Source organism: Macaca nemestrina, chromosome 13 (assembly GCF_043159975.1).
Source record: "Macaca nemestrina isolate mMacNem1 chromosome 13, mMacNem.hap1, whole genome shotgun sequence".
Classification (NCBI taxonomy): Eukaryota; Metazoa; Chordata; class Mammalia; order Primates; family Cercopithecidae; genus Macaca; species Macaca nemestrina.
In genome coordinates, this window is record NC_092137.1 from 84,927,268 (window position 1) to 84,954,205 (window position 26,938).

At 39.8% G+C, this 26,938-nt stretch overlaps 2 long non-coding RNA genes and 1 pseudogene across 2 annotated transcripts in view; 1 reads left to right on the forward strand and 2 right to left on the reverse strand.

Annotated features, from left to right (window-relative positions):
• LOC105465359 (uncharacterized) overlaps positions 1-26,938 on the reverse strand; it is a 103,694-nt gene that overhangs the window by 58,816 nt on the left and 17,940 nt on the right. The window lies entirely within an intron of this gene.
• Positions 1,583-17,577, forward strand: LOC105465358 (uncharacterized). The gene is made up of 3 exons (XR_977507.3): positions 1,583-1,671; positions 6,294-6,407; positions 17,459-17,577. It is a non-coding gene; the product is annotated as an uncharacterized lncRNA (long non-coding RNA).
• LOC139357916 (large ribosomal subunit protein uL13 pseudogene) lies at positions 11,132-21,461 on the reverse strand (annotated as a pseudogene).

Here is a 26,938-nt window from a genome sequence, read left to right on the forward strand (position 1 = left end):
ATCATTAGAGAAATGTAAATTTAAGCCACAATGAGATACCATCTCACATCAGTCATAATGGCTATTATTAAAAAGTCAAAAAAATAACAGATTCTGGTAAGGTTGTGGAGAAGAGGCCATCATCCTTATCAAACTAAGGTAGGAACAGAAAACCAAATCCCACATGTTCTCATTTATAAGTGGGAGCTAAATGATGAGAACCGACCTGGACACAAAGAGGAGAACAAGAGATACCAGTGCCTACTTGCGAGTGACAGGTGGGAGGAGGGAGAGGAACAGAAAAACTAACTATTGGGTACTAGACTTGGTACCTGACTGACAAAATAATCTGTATAACAAACCCTCAGGATACAAGTTTACCTATATAACAACCTGCACATGTACCCCTGAACCTAAAATAAAAGTTAAACAAAATAAAGAGTCAAATAGTTCTGAGTTTGTTTGTGTGTGTGTGTGTGTGTGTGTGTGTGTGTGTGTGTTTTAGAAAAAATAGCCCCTTGACCCGCTACCCCCACTCCCACCCACCATTCCCACCCCCACGCCACCACTGCAAAATACTGAATTGAGTATTTTGATATTTCCCTCCCTTCGAAGTTTTTGAGGCTTCCTCTTTATCATTATTATGGGTTTTCCATACTTGGAGATGAAGATTTAGCTCTTTCACACGATTGCCTCTTTTCCTAACCACACACATGCCCATTTCCCAACTGCCCACTACAGAACTCTGTACTTTTGGTTATACCAGTATTTGGCGTTAACTTCATAATGATGTAAGTACTACTGAGAGCTGAGTAATCTAAAGTAATATGCCTTTTCCTTTCCTGCATAACAATTTGTTTCTCATGAAAAAAACAACTGCTTTGCTGCGTCTTTTTCTTAGTTTCCCTGTTTAGTTGTGACTGACTTGTTCCCAAACTCTGACCCCACCTATTACCTTTCTATATATTTTCATGCTCATCTTCTTAAAAAAGCCAGTCCCCAGCCTTCTGGCCAGCTGCAGTCTGAGCTGGCTGCTCTCTGGGCCTGTTGCTGTTGTCTTCAGTTTTCCTTTCAGCATCATTCTGGGATTCCCTTCATATATTACCTCTCTCTTGATTTACTCCCTCATTTTCATTAAACACATCTTCCAGTAGCTTCCTGAGAAAGTGTGCATGAAAGACAACATATTTTAGACCTTACCTGTTACAGAGTTTTTATTCTATTCTTATACCTGCTTGATAATTTGACTGAGTTTAGACTTCCAAGGTAGAAATATTTTCCCCCAGAATTTTGTAAAGCTTTGTTCCATTGTATTCTAATATCCAGCATTATCTTGAGAAGCTCAGTCACTGTGAATTCCATGGGGCTTCAAGTAAATAATGTGGCTGGGGTTTGGGGAGAATAAACCTGGATCTCAGCATCTTAATGTCTTTTCTTTTGGACTAGTCAAAATTTCTAGAAAAGGTTCTTACAATGTCGCAGCTGGAAGATATAATCCTGGAAGCCCACATTCTGAGGGCTAGGTGGGAAAGAAGGCTGGAGATCTCCACATTCAGTAGACAATCCTCTACTTATGATGTTCCTGCCGTCGACTGTGACTGGTGTTCCAGACCAGAGACTTTCTCTTTTGCTCTCTTCAGAAGACAAACTTCCAATCTTCTGCCAGGGTGAAAAGATAGCACTCACTCAGAGGTGAGTAAGCTCTGTGTCTAACAGCTTTTTCAAAAGTTTATTAAAATGGCCTCAAACAATCCTCATTTTAACAAAAGGGCATCCATAAAAAACCATCCACAAGCATCATATTTAATGCCGAAATATTGATCTGAAAGAAGACAGGGATGTCCACTTAGGCCACTTCATTCAACACTGCACTGGAGGTTCTAGCTGGGTCAGTTAGGCAAGAAACTAAGTAAAAGGAATCCAGATTGAAAAGAAAGAAGTGTAACTATATTTTCAGATGACACCTTATACATAAAAAGATCTTGTACATAAAAAGTTTCTAAGAAATCCACACAAAATAATTATTAGAGGCAATAAATAAGACTGAAAAATACAAGATCAATATATAAAACTCAGTTGTATTTCCAAACACTAGCCATGAATAATCTGAATATAAAATTAAGACAACAGTAGCATCAAAAAGAATAAATTACTTAGAAATAAGTTCAACGAAAGACACGTAAGACTTGTACACTGAACTGCTATAGATACTTCTCTTAATGACCCTAAAAATAATATCTTCCTGTGGGATTTTACTATCACTAATATAAGTGTTAGCATAAATAATATAACCTGAATCAATACCATGTGACCTTTGTCACTGCAAATAGTTAGGTCCTGAAATATTAAACGACATCTTATATCCCCACTACTGGAGGAATCCTGGTATTGCAAGTTCTTCAAAAGGAATGTTTACATCTCTAATTGAAAGGTGGAAAAAGCACAAACCCCTACCTTAAGTTACAAGCAAGTGTGACTTTGAGAAGATCCTGCAAGTCACCACATGGGGCCCCAACACGAGGAACACATGTGAGCTCATATGCTGCCTCTTTCAATAGCATATACTGTCAAGGGCTAGTTACAGGCTCAGAAAGAATGAGTCTGCTTTCCTCATCTTTACCACATGGACCACCCACACTGGAGCCATCCCTCCCTCCTCTCACTGTGCACTCTCCACTTAATCATTTGTCCCTCAAACATTTTCCTAATCATGTAACCATCTCCTGAAAAACATTCGATTGTGCTTAGTGATCTCTGAGATGAAAACAGGAGTCTTCATAATCTGACCCCAACTTACATACACAAACACTTTCTTCCCAAACACTGAAGGAAAACATTACTGCATCCATGGAAATCTCTTCAATGATGTAGTCCCCATAAACTCTAAGAGGATCTACAAATAAAAGATTTTCATCTGAAATTATCTCTACTGTCTATCCCCTCTATAATAATGTACATTTTACCTGTTTCCCAAAGCTCAAATCCACCTCTTTCAAAAAGTTTTTCCTGATGCATATTTAGTTTTTTTCCTGAAATGTTACCTCCTTTGGTGGTATTGGTTGGTGAAAAATTGTGGGTTTTGCCATTGAAAGTAACAGCAAAAACCACAATTATTTTTGCACCAATCTTAATAGTTATGCTATTTATATTAATACATAATCATGTCTTTCTATTTCTGTAAATCTCAAGCTTAGGAACTAAATTATTGATCTGCTTCTGGTACTGGAGTTAATATTTGGATACGTCCAATACATGGGCTTCTCTGTAAGGTGATCAGGTCAAGCCACATAACTTATATCCACTAATTTTTTAAAGTGCTGGGGAAACTTCTGTGGGGAAAAAAATGTACTTTATTCCCATCCATGACTGAGTTTCAGAGATGTACAGATATTTGTGATTGTCTACAGAAAAATCATGGGGTACTTGGAGATAGACCCTGTTCTGGGTTGAATTGTTTCCCCCTGTGTCCCTAAACTCATATGTTGAAGTCCTAGCCCCCAATACTTCAGAATGTGATCTTATTGGGAGATAAAGTTGTTATAGAGGTAATCAAGTTAAAGTGAGGTCATTAGGGTGGGGCCTAATCCAATATGACTGGTGTCCTTATAAAAGGGGAAAATTTAGAAACAGAGACATGCATAGAGGAAGACGTTGTGAAAAGACACAGAGAGAAGACGGCCTTCCACAAGTCAAGGAGAGAGGCCTGGAACAGGTCCTTGCCTCACAGCCCTCAGAAGGAACTAACCCTGCTGACACCTTGATTTCAGACTTTCAGCCTCTAGTACTGTACAAAAATACATCTCTGTTGTTTAATCCATCAGTTCGTGGTACTTTGTTGTAGCAGCCCGTGAATTTTTCACCTGTTTGGAGAAGCTAACCACTGTAATGGTGATATTTTTTCAAATCCCTTTCACCTTGTTTGGTTTTTGTTTGTTTGATATTTAAAAGATAAAATAATTAAAGATATCCAAAGAGTTAGTATCTTTTAGTCACATTGGGAGCTACAAGAGGGCAGCTTTGACCATATCCACATTCTCCCTTAGGAATCTTAATACTTTTCATTCGGTGCAGTGGCTGGAATTTACATACTATGTTGTTTCTTCACACCAGTCCCAGTAAGACTTGCACTGGATCTCAGGGACTAGAGAGACCCGGGGGTACCAATTACTGACTCCTCTGTGGGATTCTGTTTCCATTCTTAAGGCTATGGCCCTGATGTGAATACCACCAGAAACACACGGGTGTTTTTGGTGAAGCAAGCACTTCTTTTTACCCTTTCCCACACATACCTCAATACTTAAACAATTTAAATTCCTACAGAAATGGATAGCAAACTCTTTGAGCACAGGGTTCTCCCACAACCTTCGGTCTTTGATCAGGCTCAGAGGTTATAAAACACCACGCATTCGGGGAAGTCTAGTTCTGAAAAACTCTTGGCTGGCTATAGAGTACGTGATGTAGTAAGCTCCAGGGACAACAGATCACTCTGAATATAGAGAATAAGCAACACTTACCTCCTGAATCCATAATGAACCCCACAAGCTAAGCCCCTGTCCTGAAGTAGAGCACCTAAAATACCTTATACGGAAGCACAGTCCTACTGTAGATGTGTCAGGGTGCAATGCCAGCCTGATGCTGGAGACAAGACAGCAGTCAGGACCCAGAGCACCTTCCCGTCTTTAGACCTAGCTGATACAGCAGTCATTTGATGGGTTTTAGAGAAAGAAGAAGAATACACTCAAACTAGGCAGCTGGGAGGTCCCCTGACAGCCACAGACAATCTCCTCTAGGTCTACAAACCCTAGGGCAGCTATTTTCAACACGGACTATACAATATGATCAACTGAGAACTTTTCAGAACTGTTGAAAACAACCCTTTCCCTATATAATTTTTTTTAAAACATAGCACAGGTGCTCAAAGGAAAAAAAAAAGAAATACAGTCAGTACTCCCAACAATTAAATGAGAATTCCTGGAGGGGAGAAAATGTAAATACCCCAGGTTATTCCAATGTGATCTGGGTTGATAACCCATTTCTCTGAGCATTGCATTAGAATTACTTATCAACTCTGGCATTGCATTAGAACTGCTGATAAAACAATAGATGTGGCCAGGCACAATGCCTCATGCCTGTAATCTAAACATTTTGGGAGGCCAAGGCAGGAGGATCGCTTGATGCCAGGAGACCAACCTAGGCAACATAGCAAGATCCCATCTCTATCTTAAAAAATAGCCAGATGTGGTGTGACACACCTACAGTCCCAGCCACTCGGGAGGCTGAGATCACAGGATCACTTGAGCCCAGGAGTTGCAGGTTGCAGTGAGCTGATTGTGTCACTGCACTTCAGCATGTGTGACAGAGTGAGCCCCTATCTCAAAACAATGATGTAGTACCCCACCTGAAACTGATTGAATCTGAATATTTAAGGTTGGGTCCCAGGCATTTTTTAAACCCTCAGATGATTTTTTTTTTTACACAACCAGGACTGAGAATCACTGGCTCCAAGAAAAAATTCCACTTAAGTGAAATGGCCAGGGTTTGATATGCCCAAGGATACTGCTGTGATAATGCCCAAACCTATAGTTTTAGACTCTGAAACCTCAACTCATAAAGAACACAGAGAAACCAAGTTCCTCTCAGGTCAAATTTCTCACTGTGCACAAACCAACCTCACCTGAGTTTTATCCTCCAGGACCAGGTCACCTTTAGGTGGACAGCCAAAGAGCTATCTGAGGCAGAGGCAAATAGCCACTCTCCCTTGGCCCACATAGCATTAGAAGTTCAGTCAGGGCCTGAAGACTTATTTAGAATTAAAATAATAATAAGAACCTCCTATGTTGATATAACATTTCACTACTCTTCTTACCTAAAATGAGTCTAGCTGCTAGAATTGAGCACAAAGAGCCTGACCACAAAGAGTTGCATGGTGGGATCACATACAAACATTAGACAGACAAAGCCAGCTTCTCACAAAAAGCCTGGAACAGAGATTTCATAATGTCTCTTACCTTGTTATTTGGTGCCCCCATTCAATGATGAATGATCCATCCTTCTGCTCCAGGCTGGTACAGCATGCAGGCCTCAACCACAATTATAAAAGACAATAAAGCTTGCCATTGCATTTGGTTTAACTTTTCCAGGAACACATTATAGTGCTAAGTATAAGCATTTGCAGTGAGAGATTCCTGCTGTGAAAACCCCATTGACTTCAGCAAATCCCATGTAACGAACAAGATGTACTAGCTTGAGAGTACAGGTAACAAAGCCAGAAATTCCATTTCAATATGTTCAAGGGAAATGACATGTATCCACAGATCAATCTGGAGGGGCTTACTGAAGGAAGAACACCAGTTGACTTTTGCCAAGTGTACCTGAGACATCCTTGAAGGAAAGATCTGTTTTAGGTTACTGAGGTTCATTTTACACAGGTGAGGAGACAATGAAATTTGATGTGACCCAATTTTATTATTTTTTCTTTCTTTTTTTTTTTTTTTTTTTTTTTTTTTGAGACAGAGTCTCGCTCTGTCAGCAGGCTGGAGTGCCGTGGCGCCATCTCGGCTCACTGCAACCTCTGCCTCCCGGGTTCAAGTGATTCTTCTGCCTCAGCCTCCCAAGTAGCTGGGACTACAGGCGCATGCCACCACACCCAGCTAATTTTTGTATTTTTAGTAGAGACGGGGTTTCACCATGTTGGCCAGGATGGTCTTGATCTCTTGACCTCATGATCTGCCCGCCTTGGCCTCCCAAAGTGCTGGGATTACAGGCATGAGCCACCATACCTGGCCTGATGTGACCCAATTTTATACTCAAAAGTAAAGTATGTGGAAGCGTGGGTTTCACATATTGAGGTAATAACAGAATTGAAACTCCAAATGAGGGCTCATGACTCCAAGTGTGATATTCTGGTTCCTGAGTCAGGATCTTCCTCCATATGCCAGAAGTTACAGCTTAGCCCTTATCTTCCAGCAAGAATTAATGACTTTGCTTCTGGATTCTAAATAATTGACTATACATTCTAAACAAATAAGATAGCCCAGGTTATAGCAGCTTGAGAGCAACAGAAGTAGTTTATCTATACCAGAATAAGAATAACCTTTTTATTCATCATCACAAATTCATCCTGGAGGGGGGAAAAAAAAAAGCATGTGGACATAAAGAATGTGGAAGCACATATATATTGCTATATATTCAAGTGGGAATGGTATGTGTATCTGTATCTACAGATATAGACATAGGTTGGGTGTGGTGACTCACACCTGTAATCACAGCACTTTGGGAGGCCAAGACAGGAGGATTGTTTGAGGTCAGGAATTTAAGACAAGTCTGAGCACATAGCAAGATCACGTCTCTACAAAAATAAAAATAAAAAATAAAAAAAATTGTTCAAGTGTACTGTTGCAAACCTGTAGTCTCAGCTATTCAGGAGGCTGAGGCGGGAGGAATATATGAGGCCAGGAGTTTGAGGCCAGCCTGAGCAATGTAGCAAGACCCCATCTCTACAAATAAATAAATAAATAAACTGGCCAGGTAATGCATGCCTGTAATCCCAGCTACTCAGGAGGCTGAGGTGGGGGGATCACTTGAGGCCAGGAGTTTGAGACCAGTCTGAGCAACATAACAAGATTCCATCTATATTAAATAAACAAATATACCAGGTGTGGTGATGTATGCCTGTAGTCCCAGATACTCAGGAGGCTGAGGCAGGAGGACTGACTGAGCCCAGGAGTCTGAGACTGCAGTCACCTATTACCTCATACATATCACTACACTCTAATGTGGGCAGCAAAGTGAGACCCTATTAAAAAAAAAAAAAAAAAGGCTATAACATATACACATTAGAGTTCATTTGCTAAGATTATTAAGGGAGGCTTTTAAATTAATATTTTACTTTAATAATCTAATTTGACACTGTAACTTTTTAGAAGGAAATGAACTTTAAAAGGATATAGTTCTTACTAATTTCCATCTCTGCATAAAATTTATAATTACCTTGGAATTATTTTAGTTTTTCCATAAAAGTATAAGATGATGTAATGAATCAGGTATTACGATGTCTGATTATAATGATATCTGACAACAATAACTGTGTTGCTTTGAAACATATGTGTGCACACTACATGCCTTGCCTAAGCATAATACTAGTGTCTTAGTCTGTTCAGGCTGTTATAACAAAGCATCAGACTGGGTGGCCCATAAACAACATCTATTTCCCATAGTTCTGAGAGGCTGGGAAGTTCAAGATCAAGGCACTAATAGATTCCCTGTCTGGTGAGGGCCCACTTTCTGATTCATAGACTGCATCTTCTCACTGTGTCCTAACATGGCAAAAAGGGAAAGAGAGCTATCTGGGTTTCTTTTATAAGGGCACTAATCCCATCCATGAGGGCTCCACCATAATGACCTAATCATTGCTCAGAGGTCTCACCACCAAATACTATTACATTGAAAATTAGATCTCAATGTATGAATTTTGGGAGTATACAAGCATTCCATCTATAGCAACTAGTGACTTGATATATGTTCAATTTGTTTGGCAATCTTGTTCTGTGGAGTTCTCTAATCTTTCAAGTGTGCTGATTTTTTGTTTCATTTCAAGTATCTTTTAAAACCCAACTCAAAAAAAGAATTTCCTTTTGGTTTGAATGCTATACTTCGATTTTTAGTTTGAGTTATGAATATTTTATTTAATATTGGCTTCTTAAATAATTTTATTGGCATCCTAAAATTCTAACAGAAACAAAAATGAACTTCAAATTTTTTTTAATTACACAGACTGGAAGCCCTAGCCAGAGCAATCAGGCAAGAGAAAACAATAAAATATATCCAAATAAAAAAAGAAGTCAAATTATCTCTCTTTGCTGACAATATGATTCTATGTCTAAAAAACCCTAAAGATTCTACCAAAAGACTCCTGGAACTGATAAACAACTTCAGTAAAGTTTTGTGATGCAAAAATCAATGTATAAAAATCAGTAATATTTCTATATACCAGTAATGTTCAAGCTGACAGCCAAATCTAAAATATAATTCCATTTACAATGGCCACACACACACACACAAAAAAAACATAAAATACCTAGGAATACATTTAACCAAGGAGGTGAAATATCTCTACAAGAAAAGCTACAAAACACTGCTAAAAGAAATCATAGATGATACAAACAAATGGAAAAATATTCCATGCTCATAAATAGGAAGAATCAGTAATGTTAAAAAAGGCCATATTGCCAAAAGCAATCTACAGATTAAATGCTATTTCTATTAAACTACCAATATAATTTTTCACAAAATTAGAAAAAAAATTCTAAAATTCCCATGGAGCCAAATTCATATGGAACCAAAAAAGAGCCTGAATAGGCAAACCAATCCTAAGCAAAAAGAACAAAGCTGGAGGCATCACATTACCTGACTTTAAACCATACTACAAGGCTACAGTAACCCAAACAGCATGGTTTATGTGACATATGGTCTATGTGACATAAAAACAGACACATAGACCAATGGAACAGAATAGAGAGCCCAGAAATAAAGTTGCACACCTATAGCCATCTGATCTTAGACAAGGCCAACAAAAATAAGCAAATGGGAAAGGACTCCCTAGTCAATAAATAGTGATAGGATAGCTGGCTAGCTATATACAGAAGAATGAAAGTGGACCCCTACCTTCCACCAAATAAAAAAAATTAACTCAGATTGATTAAAAGTTTAAATGTTAGACTTCAAACTATAAAAATCCTAGAGGAAAACTTAGGAAACATTATTCTGGAAATTGGCCTTGGAAAAGAATGTATGATTAAGTCTCAAATGCAATCGTAACAAACACAAAAACTGACAGATGGGACCCAATAACTAAAGAACTTTTCCACAGCAAGAAATCAACAGAGTAAACACACAACGTACAGAATGGGAGAAAATATTCACAAACTGCATTTGACAAAGGTCTAATATCCAGAATCTATAAGGAACTTAAATTAACAAGCAAAAATCAAGCAATCCCATCAAAAAGTGGACAAAGGACAGGAACTGACACTTTTCAAAAGAAGAGATAAAAGTGACCAATAAACATATGAAAAAATGTTCAACATCACTAATAATCAGGAAAATGCAAATCAAATCCACAATGAGGTACCATCTTACATGAGTCAGAATGGCTATTACAAAAATGTCAAAAAAACAACAGATGTTGGTAAGGCTGCAGAGAAAAGGCAATGCTTATACACTGGTGGTAGGAATGTAAATTAGTTCAAATACTATAAAAAGCAGTTTGGAGATTTCTCAAAGAACCTAAAACAGAACTACCATTCAATCCAGAAATCCCATTATTGGGTATATATCCAAAAGAAAATAAATCATTCTACCAAAAAGATACATCTACTCATTTTCACTGCAGCACTATTCACCACAGCAAAGGCATGGAATCAACCTAGGTGCCCATCAATGGTGAATTGCATAAAGAAAATGCAGTACAAATACACCGTGGAATACAGCACAGCCATAAAATAGAATGTAATTATTCTTTGCAGCAACATGGATGCAGCTAGAGGTCATTATGCTAAGCGAATTAATGCTAGAAAACAAAACCAAGTATTGTATTTTCTCACTTATAAGCAGAAGCTAAACATTGGATACTTATGGATATAAAGATGACAATAGACACCAGGGACTACCGGTGGGGACTGGAGGGGAATAAGAGTTGAAAAATTACCTGTTAGGTACTATGCTTACTAATCGAGTGGCAAGATCATTCATATCCCAAACCTCAGCATCACGCAGAATACCTATGTAACAAACCTGCACATGTACCCCCTGAATCTAAAATTAAAATTAAAATTATTTTAAAAATTAATTATGCAGACTGCCAAGTTGAACTTCAAAACTTACTAGTTAAAAAAGCAGACAGAAAAGATATATGTGATTGAAGTCATTGTAGTTTCCAGACTAGTATTTTGAAAAAGGTAAATCCTCATGTGTTACATATTTTATATCAATTTATTGTATATTATTTTCTGCACAAAGACATTTTGAATCAAATCATAGACCTATCCACCAGAAAAATAAACATGAGAAATTGTTTTCTAATATTTAAAAATATATGAAATAGATAAGTTAACATATGTAAGCAGTTTAAATTATATAATAGAGATTTGCTTCATATCTTTATATTTGAACCTAAAACAATCACAAAATCTCTACAAAGTCTTGATCTTGTTGTTTCTCATCACCTGTGCATACTCAGTGTTTGGCCTGGACTATGACACATAGGTACATTTCATATGTTTGTCAATTACATGGATTAATTTCTGAAAGGTGAATTTGTTTTTAAAGTTGTTCTGCTTTTCCAAAATTTGAAAAGTAAAGACCAAAATAACTTTTATATGCATTCAAGAATTTAAGCAAGTTGGAATGCAGTTAAAGACCATGCAGTTAAAATTGTAAATTAACCCAGAAAGTTACCTACACGTTGTAAAGTGATATCAGTAGAGACACTTCCTGTATTGTCTGTGGGTTATGGTTGCAGTATCTTTATTCTGAAAACTTACAACCTAATACTTTCCATGACTTTTAATGCATACGATTTTTTATTTTATCATTTTTTCCAATAACTAATTTTTCTAAATGTTCTCTATTACAAATTGTGTCGAGTAAAAAATAATTTTGCTTTGTTCCTGAAATATGAGGACAATTTTACACAGTAAAACAAATTTAAAATTATGTCATCAATATTGATAAAACCTCTGTTTTGTTTTTATTAGAAACAGTGATGAAAATATACTTCTATTAAACATTTTACAGTATATCATACTGATTTATTACTTTTCCATTCATGGCACATAAAATAGTTAATGAGGACTATTTTTTTAGTTTGGTAGGCAACAAGAAATCATTTGCCATCTCTGATTAGGAAATTAGTATAGGATAAATTACACGTGTGTGCTGAATGTGGGAAGCCATGCCAACCAACCTATGCCACCCCTCATTTCACCAGGTTTACAGAGCCTTTTATATGCCAGAAAACACAGAGCAAGAGAAAGCTTTTTAAATCTAAAGAATGAAGGAATCCTTCCAGCCAAGAAAAAGACAGTTTCTTCTACATCGCCTTGTCTGTGCAAAAAAAAAAAATTTCAAGCATCACATCTACAACTAAATCTTGATTTATCCCTAAACCTGCTCCTCCCTCACTAGTAATATCATTATTATTGCTCATACCCCAAAACTGAGGATAATCCTCCACTCCTCTCTTTCCCATATCCAACCAACTACAAATATCATTTGTGTTACCCTCTAAATACATTCTAGGGAATCAACCACTTTTCTTTTCTTCAGCTTTTAAGTTCAGGGGTACACATGCAGAATGTGCAGATTTGTTACATAGGTAAATGTGTGCCACAGTGGTTTGCTGCACAGATCAACCCATCACCTAGGTATTAAGCCCATCATCTCTTAGCTATTCTTCTTGGTGCTATCCCTCCCCTGGCCCTCATAACAAGCCCCAGTGTGCGTTGTTCCCTGCAGTGTGTCCATGTGTTCTCATCAATCAGCTCCCACTTATAAGTGAGAACATGTGGTGTTTGGTTTTCTGTTCCTGTGTTAGTTTGCTGAGAATAATGGCTTCTAATTCCATCCATGTTTCTGCAAATGACATGATCTCGTTCCTTTTCATGGCTGCATAGTATTCTGTGCTGTGTAGGTACCATAATTTCTTTATCCACTCTATCACTGATGGTAATTTGTATTGATGCCATGTCTTTGCTATTGTGAATAGTGCTGCAATGAACATATGTATGCATCTTTATAAATGCATATAAATGTCATCTTTTGTAAAGTGTCTGTTCATGTCCTTTGCCAACTTTTTAATGGGGTTGTTTTTTCTTGGAAATTTGTTTACGTTCTTTATAGATTCTGGATATTAGACCTCTGTCACATGGATAGATTCCAAAAATTCTCTTCCATTCTGTAGGCTGTCTGTCCTCCACTCTGATATTTCTTTTGTTGTGCAGAAGCGTTTTAATTAGATTCCATTTGTCAATTTTTGCTTTTGTTGCAATTGCTTTTGGCGTTTCTGTCATGAAATCTTTGCTCATGCCTATAACCTGAATGGTGTTGCCTAGATTTTCTTCAAGGATTTTTATAGTGTTGGGTTGTATATTTAAGTTTTTAATCCATCTTGAGTTATTTTTGTATATGTAAGGAAGTATTCCAGTTTAATTTTCTGCATATGGACAGCCAGTTCTCCCAAAACCATTTATTAAACAGGGAATCCTTTCCCCATTGCTTATTTTGGTCAGGTTTATTGAAGAACAGATGGCTGTAGGTGTGCGGTCTTATTTCTGGATTCTCTATTCTGTTCATTGCTCTACATATCTGTTTTGGACCAGTACTATGCTGTTTTGGTTACTGTAGCCTTGTAGTATAGTTTGAAGTCAGGTAGTGTGATGTCTCCAGCTTTGTTCTTCTTGCTTAGGATTGTCTTGACTATCTGGGTTCTTTTTTTGTTCCATATAAATTTTAAAGTAGTTTTTTCTAATTCTGTGAAGAATGTCAATGGTAGTTTAATGGAAATAGCATTGAATCTATAAATTACTTTAGATAGTATGGCCATTTCCACAATATTGATTCTTCCTATCCATGAGGATGGAATATTTTTCCACTTGTGTCTTCTCTGATTTTCTTGAGCAGTAGTTTGTAGTTCTTCTTGAAAAGATACTTGACTTCCCTTGTTAGTTGTATTCCTAGGTATTTTATTCTCTTTGTAGCAATTGTGAATGGGAGTTCATTCATGATTTGGCTTTCTGCTTGCCTGTTGTTGGTGTATAGGAATGCTAGCATAGTTTGAATCCTGAGACTTTGCTGAAGTTGCTTATCAGCTTAAGAAACTTTGGGGCTGAGACAACAGACTTTTCTAAATATAGGATTATGCCATCTACAAACAAAGATAATTTGATTTCCTCTCTTCCTATTTGAATTCGCTTTATTTCTTTCTCTTGCCCAACTGCCCTGACCAGAACTTCCAATACTATGTTGAATAGGAGTGGTGAGAGAGGGCATCCTTGTCTTATGCTGGTTTTCAAGGGGAATGCTTCCAGCTTTTGCCAAATCAGTATGGTATGGTCTGTGGGTCTGTCATATATATGGCTCTTATTATTTTGAGGTATGTTCCTTCAATACCTAGTTTATTGAGAGTTTTTAACATGAAAAGATGTTAAGTTTTATTGAAGGTATTTTCTGCATCTATTGAAATAATCATGTGGCTTTTGTCTTTAGTTCTGTTTATGTGATAAATTACATTTATTGATTTATGTATGTTGAACCAACCTTGCATTACAGGGATGAATCCAACTTGATATATGGTGGATAAGCTTTTTGATGTATTGTTGGATTTGGTTTGCCACTATGTTATTGAGGATTTTTGCATTGATGTTCTTAGAAATACTGATCTGAAGTTTTCTCTTTTTTGTTGTTGTATCTCTGCCAGGTGTTGGTATCAGGATGATGCTGGCCTCATAAAATGAGTTAAGGAGGAGACCCTCTTTTTCCATTGTTTGGAACAGTTTCAGAAAAAAAAAGTACCAGTTCCTCTTTGTACTTCTGGGAGAATTTAACTGTAAATCCATCTGGTCCTGGGCTTTTTTTTGGTTGGTAGGCTATTTATTACTGTCTCAATTTCAGAATTCATGATTAGTCTATTCAGCGATTCAATTTCTTCCTGGTTCAGTCTTGAGGGGGTGTATATGTCCAGGAATTTATCCATTTCTTCTAGATTTTCTAGTTTATGTGGATAGAGGTGTTTATAGTATTCTCTGATGTCAACCACTTCTTATCTCCTCTTAGCCAATGTCTACATCTCTCTTCTCTTCCCTCACCTCACATCACTCATGTGCCCTTTTTCAACAGCCTCCTGACTCCAATCCTTGCTGATACCAAAGGCTCAATCTCTTCTCCTACTTCAAACTTCTTCCTCCACCAGCTTTTGATCTGATTGAGTCTCAGAAAGAAGGGAGCCTTCACTCTTAGTACCTTCATTAATTGCCACGTTGCTTATCTATTTTTCCTCCCACACTCTGTGTTCTCTGACATCTCCAGAACCACTAGTAGTAACAAAGAGAACATGTTAGGAAGTCTTTAAGTGACCCTCAAAATATTTGATCCAAGAGATATTCACACTCCAGCTAGAAACTTTGAAGCAGCTGGCTTATTTTTCATTCTATCCCCTCAGTGTTCCCTCTATAGAAATACAGGCTATAGAAATAGATAACCTGAAGAAGGAAAGTGATTTTTATAGCAGTCAGAAAAGAAAAATATATAATCATTTCCAGTGGTAATAATTTCTCAAAATATAATCAAACAGAATAAGGGAATAAAGAGTAACTCAGTAGGATGGAAGGCAATTGAATCAAACCCAAAAAAGTACAAGTTAAGAAAGAAAGATCCAGGACTGTGTGATTTCAGTTAAGCTTGATCGACACTACCTGAAGTCTGAGATAGGTGGAGATGGGTAGCAGATAGGAAACGTTGCTAATCTTGCAGGGAAAGAAATTCAGGAAGATTGCCAAGGAGATTTGCTGCCATACAGTGTTTGAGCAGGAGAGATTAGGAGACAGATTTCAGGAGGTAAAAAGAAATGTTAATTAAGTCTAATTATAGACTGCTTTCAGTATGATTTGACAGGAAAAAGAATTAGCACAAATAGGAGGGAGATAAAAGAAACAGCAGAGTCAAGCAGTTTCCCTATTTTTAATGAACTCCTATAAATTTCTGAATGGGTAAGAAACAAAACCTATAAATATGGGAACCCAGGGACAATATGGAGTGAGAGGGAATTCAGGACAGTGAGGGTTTTAATTAGACACAGCGGGAAGGGATGTAGAGCCCTGGTGAAAAGACTATAAAGGAAGGGGAGGGAGATTACTCTCTGACATCACAGGGAAGTGTTAGAAAATAGATTTGGGGAGAGTGTTCTGTGGAGAGAGAAGATGACAAATGATTTCGGTCTTGTGTGGGGCAGGGATTAACCTTTTTTTCTTTCTTTCTTTAAAAGCAATTTATTTCTTATTACAAAATGCAGGTGAGGAGCACGGGCAATGCCTGTAACCCCTTGGTTGCGCATCTTCCCAGTCTATTTCTGCTTCTAGAAATACCGTGTGTACAACACCAAGCTCATGCTGTCCCCAAGCGCTTGCACATTCTAACAGCTGCAGAGTACATGAGCAGGTGGAAAGTCCAACAGATGCCCCACTCACAAGGCAGGACCCTCCAGCCCCTCTTCTGGCTCCCTTTTGCTAACAGTAACTGGTTGCTCTTCCTACTGGCCATAGATAAATGACACCTCCACAATTCTCTGAGAGCTTTCAGGCAACCTCGGGAGGCAGTGACTAAGACCCTTCCCTTGCTGCCAGCTTCCTATGTCCCAGGCTGCCTGTGGCACCTGGACCGCTGCTGCCCCTGGGTCCCGCACATTCCAGGGCAACGATGGAGGAAGGGCAGGCCATGCATGAGGATTTAACAGTCTTTACTGGACTCAGACCAGGAGTCAGTGGGTCTTGAGGACCTCTGTGTATTTGTCAGTTTTCTTCTCCACGTTCTTCTCAGCCTGTTTCCGTAGCCTCATGAGCTGTTTCTTCTTCCGGTAGTGGATCTTGGCTTTCTCTTTCCTCTTCTCTAGGGTGGCTGTCACTGCCTGGTACTTCCAGCCAACCTCCTGAGCCAGGCACCCAGACAAGCAAACTTTCTTGTAGGCTTCAGACACACAACCTTGAGGGCAGCAGGAACCACCATCCTCTTTTTCTTGTCGTAGGGCGGTGGGATGCCGTCAAACACCTGGAGGCGGTCCAGGGCGGCCTGGCCTCCCTTGATCTCGCACGGCAGCAAGTCTCGCACGGTCTGCCAGAGGATGCGGCTGGGGGCCTGGAAGTGGTAGGGGCCTCTGGAAGTGTTGGTGTTCATCCGCTTGCGGAGGAAAGCTGGGTACTTCAACTTGTTTCTGTAGAAATTGCTAGAAATGTTGATACCTTGGCAGCATAGCACCACCACCTTCTGGACCAGCAGTGCCTGTTTAGCTGCGATGGCCGCCAGGGGGCCCAGGAGATGGCCTCGACCATTGAGCACCAGGACCTGTACCTCCGCCATCTTCCGCAGCTATGTGGGAAAGGGGGGACTAACCTTTTAAAGAGGATTAACCTCTTTTGCCTCAGTTCCTCCTCTCTGCAATGGACTCTAAATACTAATCACCTCACGGGGTAGTTGTGATGATTAATGAGTTAATCCGTAAAGGCCTAAGAACTGTAACTGATGCAAAGAATCTCTCAGTGCATATGAGCTGTTATTATTCAATCTCATAGTTTTCCACAAATGCAAAATAATTATTTTGTCATAATAATTAGATATGACAACATATTAATGATTATATAAAGTCTCATCATAAACAAGTTATTTTAATGAAAATTATATCACTTATTTTTCTCTATAATCATTTTTTCCGCAGTTCATCTGGATACCAAGCAACATTTTCATATTGCACAGATGAGGAAATTAAGGTTCAAAGAGGTTAGTGGCTTATCCAGTTTTCACATTAGTAAATGATAAAGCCATGGCCAACCCAGGAGTTCTAAATCCAAATTCTATTGTCTTGACATTAAACTGAATTTCTAAATAAGGGAGAATTTCTTTAAAGGAGATTTCTGAATGGATCTTCACACATCCCAAAAAACTAATCATGGTTACCAACAGACTAAAGATTTTTTAAAGACAACTCAATTTCAACAAATCAGTCATGCTATCCTGTCTTTCCCTTTGCTGACAGATAAATGCAAAATGATAGTTCTTCATGTGATCACAAAATGACAGTCCAAACTCTAAGTATCACATCCACATTCAAAGTAGAAACAAAGAGGGAAAGATACCAGCTCCATCTGTTCTTTCTAACAGCAAAACAAAAAAGTTTTCCAAAAGCTTTCACAGCACTCTTCCTTTGTATCAGGATTAGGTCACATGACCTAGTCTGGCTGTGATGGACACCTCGGGCTGGGCATGTGGTCACCCTAAACAAAATCTGAGCTACCCTGGCAAGTAAGAAGAAGAAATGGATATTAGGCAAACAATTAACAGTGCTAGTTACAAATACTCCCTGAGCTGGCAGAGTAAGTCAACCCAAGCTCAATAGGAGCAGCATGTAGGAGAGCAATCCGAGAACAATCACGGACTAAGGACCAGGTTCCATTACCACTTTCCAGATGCCAGGCAATTAAACATATTCCAAGACCTGAGAATGGTAGCAGAGTTGTCCTCATTGATATTGGATTTATTGCTAACACAGGCACAGAGCTATACCTAATTTTATTTGTAAAACAGGCTAATATGTTTTTTCCTTGCACCCCAAGTGTGTGGAACAATCTACCAACTACATTTGTATTCTGAGTTCTCTACTGCTGTGCATCATTCTAAAAACATTAGCATTTTAAAGTAACCTTCCACAGAACCCAGAAAAGTGACTCATCTGGAATCGTCAAGTCAATCCAAAGCAGAAGCTATGAGGAAGTCAGGAACTAAAAACAGGGAGACTGATCTAAAGTTTGTGTTAGGTTGAACTACATGCAATTGCCTATTGTTAAGAATTGAGGTGTCTCCCACAAATATTCATGTGTTGAAATCCTAACTGCTAGTACCTCAGAATGTGACCTCATTTGTAAATAGGTTATGCTAGCCCAAGACATTCAGTGAACAGGACTGCAGAGTGGGATGATGCCTGCAGATGTTACAGAGTCTCAGGGACATAATTCTAAACATCACCTGTCACAGTTTCCCAGACCTGGACTGTGCTGGGGTTGCTTAAACAGTGAACTGAAGAATCAGATTCTGTGAAAAGCAAAGACTTAGACTTTGAGAAAATATTTTCAAATCACATATCTAATAAAGAACTTGTATCCAAGAATATATTAAGAACTCAAAACAATACAAAAACTAACAACTCAATTTTTAAGATTGTCAAAAGATTTGAACAGCCTTTTCACCAAAGATGTATGAATTGCAAATAAACACATGAAAAGAAGCTCAACATCATTACTCGTTCCAACCAAAACTATAATGATACCACTACATACCTGTTAGTGCCACGGGACCCCTGGGGTGTCACTTCACCAGCTGGAAACATCTGTGGCTGGCAGTGTCTTCTGCCTGAGTGTTGCTCATGCCCACTGGGCTCGTTGGGCCCACTCAGCTTGGCAGGCTGTGCTCAGCTCATGCTACCTGCTCATATCCCACACCTGCCAAGGGTGAGCCAGGTTTGGAGTGGTGAGGGGTGTGTGGGCAAGTAAGCATAGGTCCTGGCCACTGCATACAGCCAGGCACACAGGCTGCTGCAGCTAGGCAGGCAGCTCCAGGTACCAGCACAGGTGTCTGCTCCATGTGAGGCTGCAACTGGACCAGATGTACTGCACGTGGCTTCTGCTGCAAGAACCTGCATCTGGATGAGGGGAATGTGGTGGCACCCAGAAGCTTGCAGACACTAGGAACTGCAGACACCCAAAGAGGGTGTAACAGCCCTGGCTTGGGGAGCTCCTAGGCCTGGGCTCCCCAAAGGGCTGAAGCTCTTCTCTCCTTCTCGTCACCCACAACATGGTGAGCAGGGAGCATGTTTCAGCACTTTTTGTGTTACAGCTTTTTAAGTTCCACCATTTGGTGAGTCCCTAGTTCTTGTCCCATATCCAGGAAGAATGAAGTACATGGACAACTGGAGGGTAAGCAAGGCAGAGTGGAGCCTCATCAAGTGACAGAACAGCTCTCAGGAGACCCAAAGTAGGTAGCTCCTATTTATGGGCAGATCCTCCTGATGTCTGAGTCTGGCTGAGTTTGGGGTATTTATGGTGTCAGAAGGGAGAAAGTGCATGGCCAGGCCTGGAAAAAGCACTAAGTTATCACTCCAGTCTGTGGACTCTATCCAGAATTGACAGCCCAGCCCCCACACTTCAGACTATCCCTGACTTAAAGGTGGAGCTTCACCAGGGATGTGCCCCTTTCCACCCAGAAGCCTGTCTGCCTCCTGTCACCATCAATCATGTCCATCACACCCAGGCTATTCCTGCCGAGGAGCATCCCCACCCTTGGCCCCCTTCCTGTGCTCACTAGTATCCAAAGTCTGGAGGGGGGCCAAGGCAGCAGGGGGCTGGTGTATCAGCGCTGCCCCAAGAATGCACACACCCAGCCAGGTTGTAACATCACCTGGTCTTGGCCTCAGCTTTGCTCCACAATCAGAGTGGGTTCTGGGAGTGGGGATAGGCCAGGCAGTGCGGGCAGACACTTCTGAGACTGTGGAGGCATGGGGGCTTTCCTGGTCCCCAACAGTGCAGGGATGCCCAAGTCCACAACCACCACTGGGTGGCTACAGCTGTTGCCAGGAGGGTGGGAATCCTGCCCCACCAACTCCGTAGTGCGTGGAGTGTGCCTTGCCTACTACTGCCAGCATCTTCACAGTAGCTACGCCAGAGAGGCCACCACTGCCATCATTAGGATGGCTAAAATTCTATCATACCAATTGTTGGTGTGGATGTAAAGCAACTATAACTCTCATACATTGCTGACAGGAATGTTGAATGGTATAACCACTTTGCAAAACACTTTTTCAGTGTCTTAAAAAGCTAAATGTGTACTTACCATACAACCCAGCCATTCTATTTCTAGGTATTTACTCAAGATGAATGAAAACGTATATCCATACAAATAACTGTTCATGAAAATTTATTGAAACTTTATCTGTAATAGCTAAATCCTGACTGCAATCGCAGTGTCCATCAACAGCTAGATAAACAGTGAAATACTACTCAGCAATAAAAAAACTATTTAGACATGCAACAAGATGGATGAATCTCAAAATAATTATGCGGAGTGAAAGAAGTCAGACCAGAAAACATGCATACTATATGATTCCATTTGTGAAAGAGTCTAGAAAATGCAAACAAATCTGAAGTAACTAGAAGCAGATCAGTAGTTGCCTAGGGATAGGGGATGCAGGGGGTGGTGAGAGAAAGGGGTTACAAAGAGCTGTATGGAAATTTTAGGGATGAGACGAAGTAGGGATGGGACTTGGCTTCAGCTCACCCCCACCAGAGCATTACCTCATGCATTCCCACTGACCACAAGACCTTGCAAGCTGTAAGTTATCTGAAGAAACCAAGAAAAGTGACATTCTACCATAAATCTTACTCAAGAAAACTCCCACCACCCTCATGTGCTAAATGCCAGGAGAATGACTGACCCTTAACCTTAGCTTCATTACAATACTAAAAATCACACCCAGGGGTGGAGACTCAACATGCTAAAGAGATGTGATGCATGCGGAAGCATGTTAACAAACTACATAGGTGCTAAAAATTCCCTTCCTCTACATGCCTAAACATCACTCCTTTCCCAACATAGCCACCCCCCATAAAACTGCCTTTCCAACTCCCCAACAGGAGTCGGCCTAAGAATATTTCCTCTCCCCCTCCGCCTCCCTTTCCCTCCTTCCCCTTTCCTCCCTCTTCACCTTTTCTCTCCCTCTCTCTCTCTCTCATGTTGCCTCCCTATGTCCAGGCATAAGTTCCAATAAAACCATCTCTGGGAAAATTATTTTGGTCTTGTGTCAATTTCAGTTGCATTGAGAGCCCAAGAACCTGTGGTAATGGGGAGGTGATAGACACACTTATTATCTAAATCATGGTGATATTTTATGGTTCCAGGGTAATTATGAGTGAAAAAAAGCACAAGCAGTTTTTTTATCTGCTCTCATCCCACAATGATCAACACAGAAAACTTCAGTAACCAAATTTGTGGGATGTTTTACCCCATACCAAGCAAGCAAGCAATCCTGCAGCTGCAGCTGGATGCCCACTAATTAAATTCTGAAACTATCTACTTGGAGATAGCATCAGATCCCATAGGTTGAGGGCTCAGTCCCACAAGACTTCCCCCTATTTCTGATGCCAATCACAAGCCCCAGGTGATTTTACCTGTGCTTCTGTTTGATATAGTTTGACTGTGTCCCTACCCAAATCTCATCTTGAATTCCCACATGTTATGGGAAGGACCAGGTGAGAGGTAATTGAATCATGGAGGCAAGTCTTTCCCATGCTGTTCTTGTGAGAGTGAATGAGTCTCACAAGATCTGATGGTTTTATAAAGAGGAGTTCCCCTGCACAAGTTCTCTCTCTTTGCCTGCTGCCATCCATGTAACATGTGACTTGCTCCTCCTTGCCTTCCACCATGATTGTGAGGCCTTCCCAGCCATGTGGAACTGTAAGTCCATTAAACTTCTTTTTTTGTAAATTGCCCAGTCTGGCATATGTCTTTATCAACAGCATGCAAATGGACTAATACACTCCCCATCAACCTGCTCACTATAAATCAAAGTTTCCACAACTCCCTTCTCAGGTTTGATTAATTTGCTAGAGCAGTTCACAGAATTCAGGAAACACTTATGTTTACCAGTTTATTATAAGAGATATTACAAATGATACAGATGAAGAGATGCAAAGAGTGAGTTATAAGGGAAGTGGCATGGAGCTTCCATGTGCTCTCTGAGTATACCAACCTTCAGGAACCTCCATGTGTTCAGCTATCTGGAAGCCCTCCTTACCCTGTCCTCTTGAACCTCTTATGGAGACTTCATTGGATATGAATGATTCATTAAACCATTGGTCATAAGTGATTAACTTAACTTTTAGCCCCTTCCCTTCTCTCCCTTAACTCCAGGTTGGGGAAAGGGGAGTAAGGCTGGAAGTCCCAAACCTCTAATCATGACTTGGTCTTTTTGGTTACCACCCCAATCCTGAAGCTACCTAGGGACTGCCAGACATCAGTCAACACAATATTAGCATACAAAAAGACATCACTTTAGAGAGTCTAAGGATTTTAGGAATTCAATGCCAAGAAAGAGATGGAAGAACAAATATGTATTTAACAATATCACAGGTATATACATATGTCAAAACTTATCAGATATTATATTAATACTTTAAATATGTGTAGCTAATTATATATTATACCACAACAAAAAAATTTAATTGGATTCTATTAAACTGAGATTTTTGTTTTCCCTTTGCTTCTTTAAACAAATTATTTCAGAGTGGTTTAAAATAAGAGATTAACTTGCAAAAAATTATGAGACCACAGCAAACCATAATAGAAAAGAGGATTCAATGTTGTTAACACCAGAGGTTATATTTATTGTAAGCAGCCTATTTGATTTTGAAATTCCTGACTGCTGAGAAGGAGAAGGTAAGAAATGTAATTAGTTACACTGTTCTTATTATCTCATAAATGGAAGCATGGCAATTATTTAAGATAAATTCACCCTTGAATTCTGAAAGGAATTCATCACATGGGACTTTATGAGGATCACTGAATGATATAATGAACAATTGCTCTAACAGCAATTCCATAGCAATGGCAAAATCCTCTTTGTGTGGCCATCTCCTCAAGTCAGACAAAAGGCATACCATTAAGTCTAACCATTCTTAAGGGGAATGAAACCAATGTGGTCAGAAAGGTAGCATTCTGATTTTCTAATTTGAAGCAGTATAGTTATATGCTTGCATCCTCAGTTATATAGATAAACTATGCCCTGAGTCCCCAGGCCTAGCCTGCTGGTAAATAGATACAGACATGGAATCCAAGCAAATTTTATCTTCTTGTTGCCTGCTCATGTAGATGACCTCAGAACCCTGACAGATCTGCTGTCCTCCCAGCGTATCTGTTAGATACCACCCAGGTTCCTGCAGACCCCATAGTGCAGACCTCTCCACACCACTCTGCCTCTGCTGTCTGTGGAGGTCATTGTGGCTCAATGGACAACTTACACTGCTGCTTTCCAGTCTCTGGGAGGCCTGATTTGTTCCATGGTCTGCAGCAAAGCAGACAGGAACATTCCTCACTCCAATTATGTCACACACTGTTAGTAGTTTTGCTGGGACCCGATGCTTTGAGTTTTTACTGGAAAACACTTGTCATTTCTGTCACAGTCCTCTCTCTCCCTAGGTCTAATATTTGCAACTGTGACACTAGGCAGGGGACAGAGTGAAGTGAATACTCCCAAAAGCAGAGTTCATGGCCTTTGTACCTGGGTATGCCTGGCTCCTTCCTCCTTGGGGATGGATTCTCCCCTAAGAAGCTAATCAGCCCCTCCTCCACAAAAATTTTGGTTGTTCATCTGACTCATTCTCCAGAAATGACTGGCTATTTCCAAATCCATGGAGTTAACATAATAAACACAAGTGGTCTCAAAGTTTGTCGCATGTTAGAATCACCTGAGCATCTTTGAAAAGTCCCCATATCCAGGAAGTACCCAAACCAGAAGATCTTAGATGGATCCCAGACATCAGTATTTTTCAAGAGTTTCCAAGTGATTACAACGTGCATCTAAGTTTGAGAACCTGTGATCTAGACAGAAGCTGAAGTCCATGCTACAAATACACCTGACAATTCTCTTTTGTCTCCCAAGACAAACGAAAAACAAAATTGAGAGATAACTCACTCTGGATAGCCATCTCCTCATCTTTGGATTATAAATTCATAGTCTAGATGCAAGGAAGTTGAGGAATATTTAATAGAAAGAGAAATGCAAATTAAAAAGTTAAAACCAGGGACTGTGAAAAGTCTCAATACAATCAGAAAAGCAAATTTTATGCTCAAGTAAAACACATACCAGGAATCACCTACTCCCACCTTTGCTTTCCACCATTTGTTTGTTTTGTGCTGAAATGATAAGTTTTGTAATGAAAGCATATTTCAGACTCAGCCTTCACAGGAAACCTTCTACACTTTCTGTTTAAATGACAGCACTTAGGATGATGCATGAATTTCAAAGAGACAACGTCCAAGCTCATCTCGGGTTTACTTGGGCATTATTATTCATGAAGCCCTTTCTGAGCTCTATTTGAGGATATCTGTAAGCTGTTTCAAAAGACCAGGGACCCCCACTGTAATAAACAAGTCATTTACATGGGGGAAATGAAAAACCTGCCATGTCTGCCAAATGAAGGCAGACGTGTCTAAGCAGAGGAGGATTGATGAAGCGAGATTAGAGAAAGCTAAAGGCTGGATTAAAATACATCAAATCTGCCAAGTGATGGAGAATATACTACCAACCAACAGGAATGGATGTTAGTGCCTAGATGATGTTGCCATTGATTTTTTTTTAAAGCAGTACATATGAAAGCTTCAAAACCTAAGATTTAGCCAAATCACAGCCCGAGGATTTCAGACACCTGCCAGGTGCTGGTGAAGCATAACTGCATTTCTTGATGCTTTCTCCTTCAGCAATCAGAACAGCACAAATGTCCATCCTACTTTAATAGATAAATATTTCTGTACTCTGCATCTGGTCCCTCAGCTTCTGGGAGAACTGCTGTGGCCTGATACATAGGCTGTGGTCACCAGCAGGTAGTAGCAAAGGGTACTCTGCAAGGGTTGTGCATCACTCCGCCCACCTGCTCTGTGTCTCTCTCATGGTAGCCTATCCTGGAACACTTCTCTTGAAACCTTCAGTTATTTTGCCAAGCATGGTGGCTCATCTCTGTAATCCCAAAATTTTGGGATGCCAAGGCAGGAGGATCACTTGACGCCAGGAATTTAAGACCAGCCTGGTCAGCATAGTAAGACCCCCATCTCTACAAAGAAAAATGTGAAAATTAGCCATGTGTGAAGGTGCATGCCTGTAGTCCCAGATAGTGGGGAGGCTGAGGTCAGAGGATCACTTGAGCCCAGGAGTTCAAGGCTGCAGGGAGCCATAATTGCAGCACTGCACTCCAGCCTGGGCAACAGAGTGAAACCCTGTCTCAAAAACAAAAAAAGTTTATTTATCACTTACATAGCACTCTTTCTGTGCTGGACATTGTGGTAAGCACTAATGAATAGGAACTCATCCATTCCTTACAACAACCCTCTCTATAAGGTAGGTACGACTGTGATCTGAGTGATAGACATAAGGAATTGAGGAATCAGAGCCATGGTGAGACTGAGTACAGTGTTCCAGGTCACAAAACAAGTGAGCAGTGGAGACAGGATGTGAATGCAGACCAACTCTGGCTTCAAAGCTTGTCTCCTAATGACTGTTCTCCACCTCCTTTCTGGCAGCTATGAGACCTGGTAGGGTCTTGCTCTAGCATTGCTGTATGACTGTTAAAGGTCTAAAGCACTGGTTCTCACTCTTTGGCATGCATCAGAATTAATATCCCCTGGAGAGCTTGTTAAAACACAAGCGGCCTTAGAGTTTCTGAGTCAGTGAATCCAAGATGAGGCCCAAGAATGTACATCTTTAACAAGTTTCTGGGTAATCCCGATTGCTGCTGCCTTGGGAACCACACTTTGGGAATCACTGGCCTAAAGCACTATTTTTAACTATTGATGGACACTGGGCTAATAAACTGATAAGCTTTTGGATGTTAAAGGATTCCATCCTATGTCATTTTTATATCATTGGAAAGAAGAAGGATAGTCTCTCCTGGAAAGAAAAATAAAAAAGAAAAGATACTCACAATATTGTGTGTAGACTTAGAGTGAAGACACATGGTTTTGTTAGCTTTTCTGTTTTTAAGAAGGAAAAATAAATAAATAAAACTAGTGAATACACCAGAAGGAAGTTTCAAGATTTCCTGATTGGCAGGTGCAACTCTCCTGGATCCTTGGCTGCTGAAGAAACATTGGACTAACCAGCATCACCTAGTGGCCATGTGGCATTGACTCCACTGAAGGGGAATGAACTTGTCCCTTGGTATTTGAGCCTTTCTACTATGTCCCCATATATGACCTTGTTCATGTAATTAGTACATTATTATTGCTAATTTGTCACACCCTTATTTTAATAAGAAAACATTATATAGGTAAATACAAGTAATCAGAATATGTGCTTCACTTAGTCCTTCATTGATCAAACAACATTTACTGGGATTTTGTTATACACTCAACACTCTAGTAAGGACCAAGTGGGCACAAA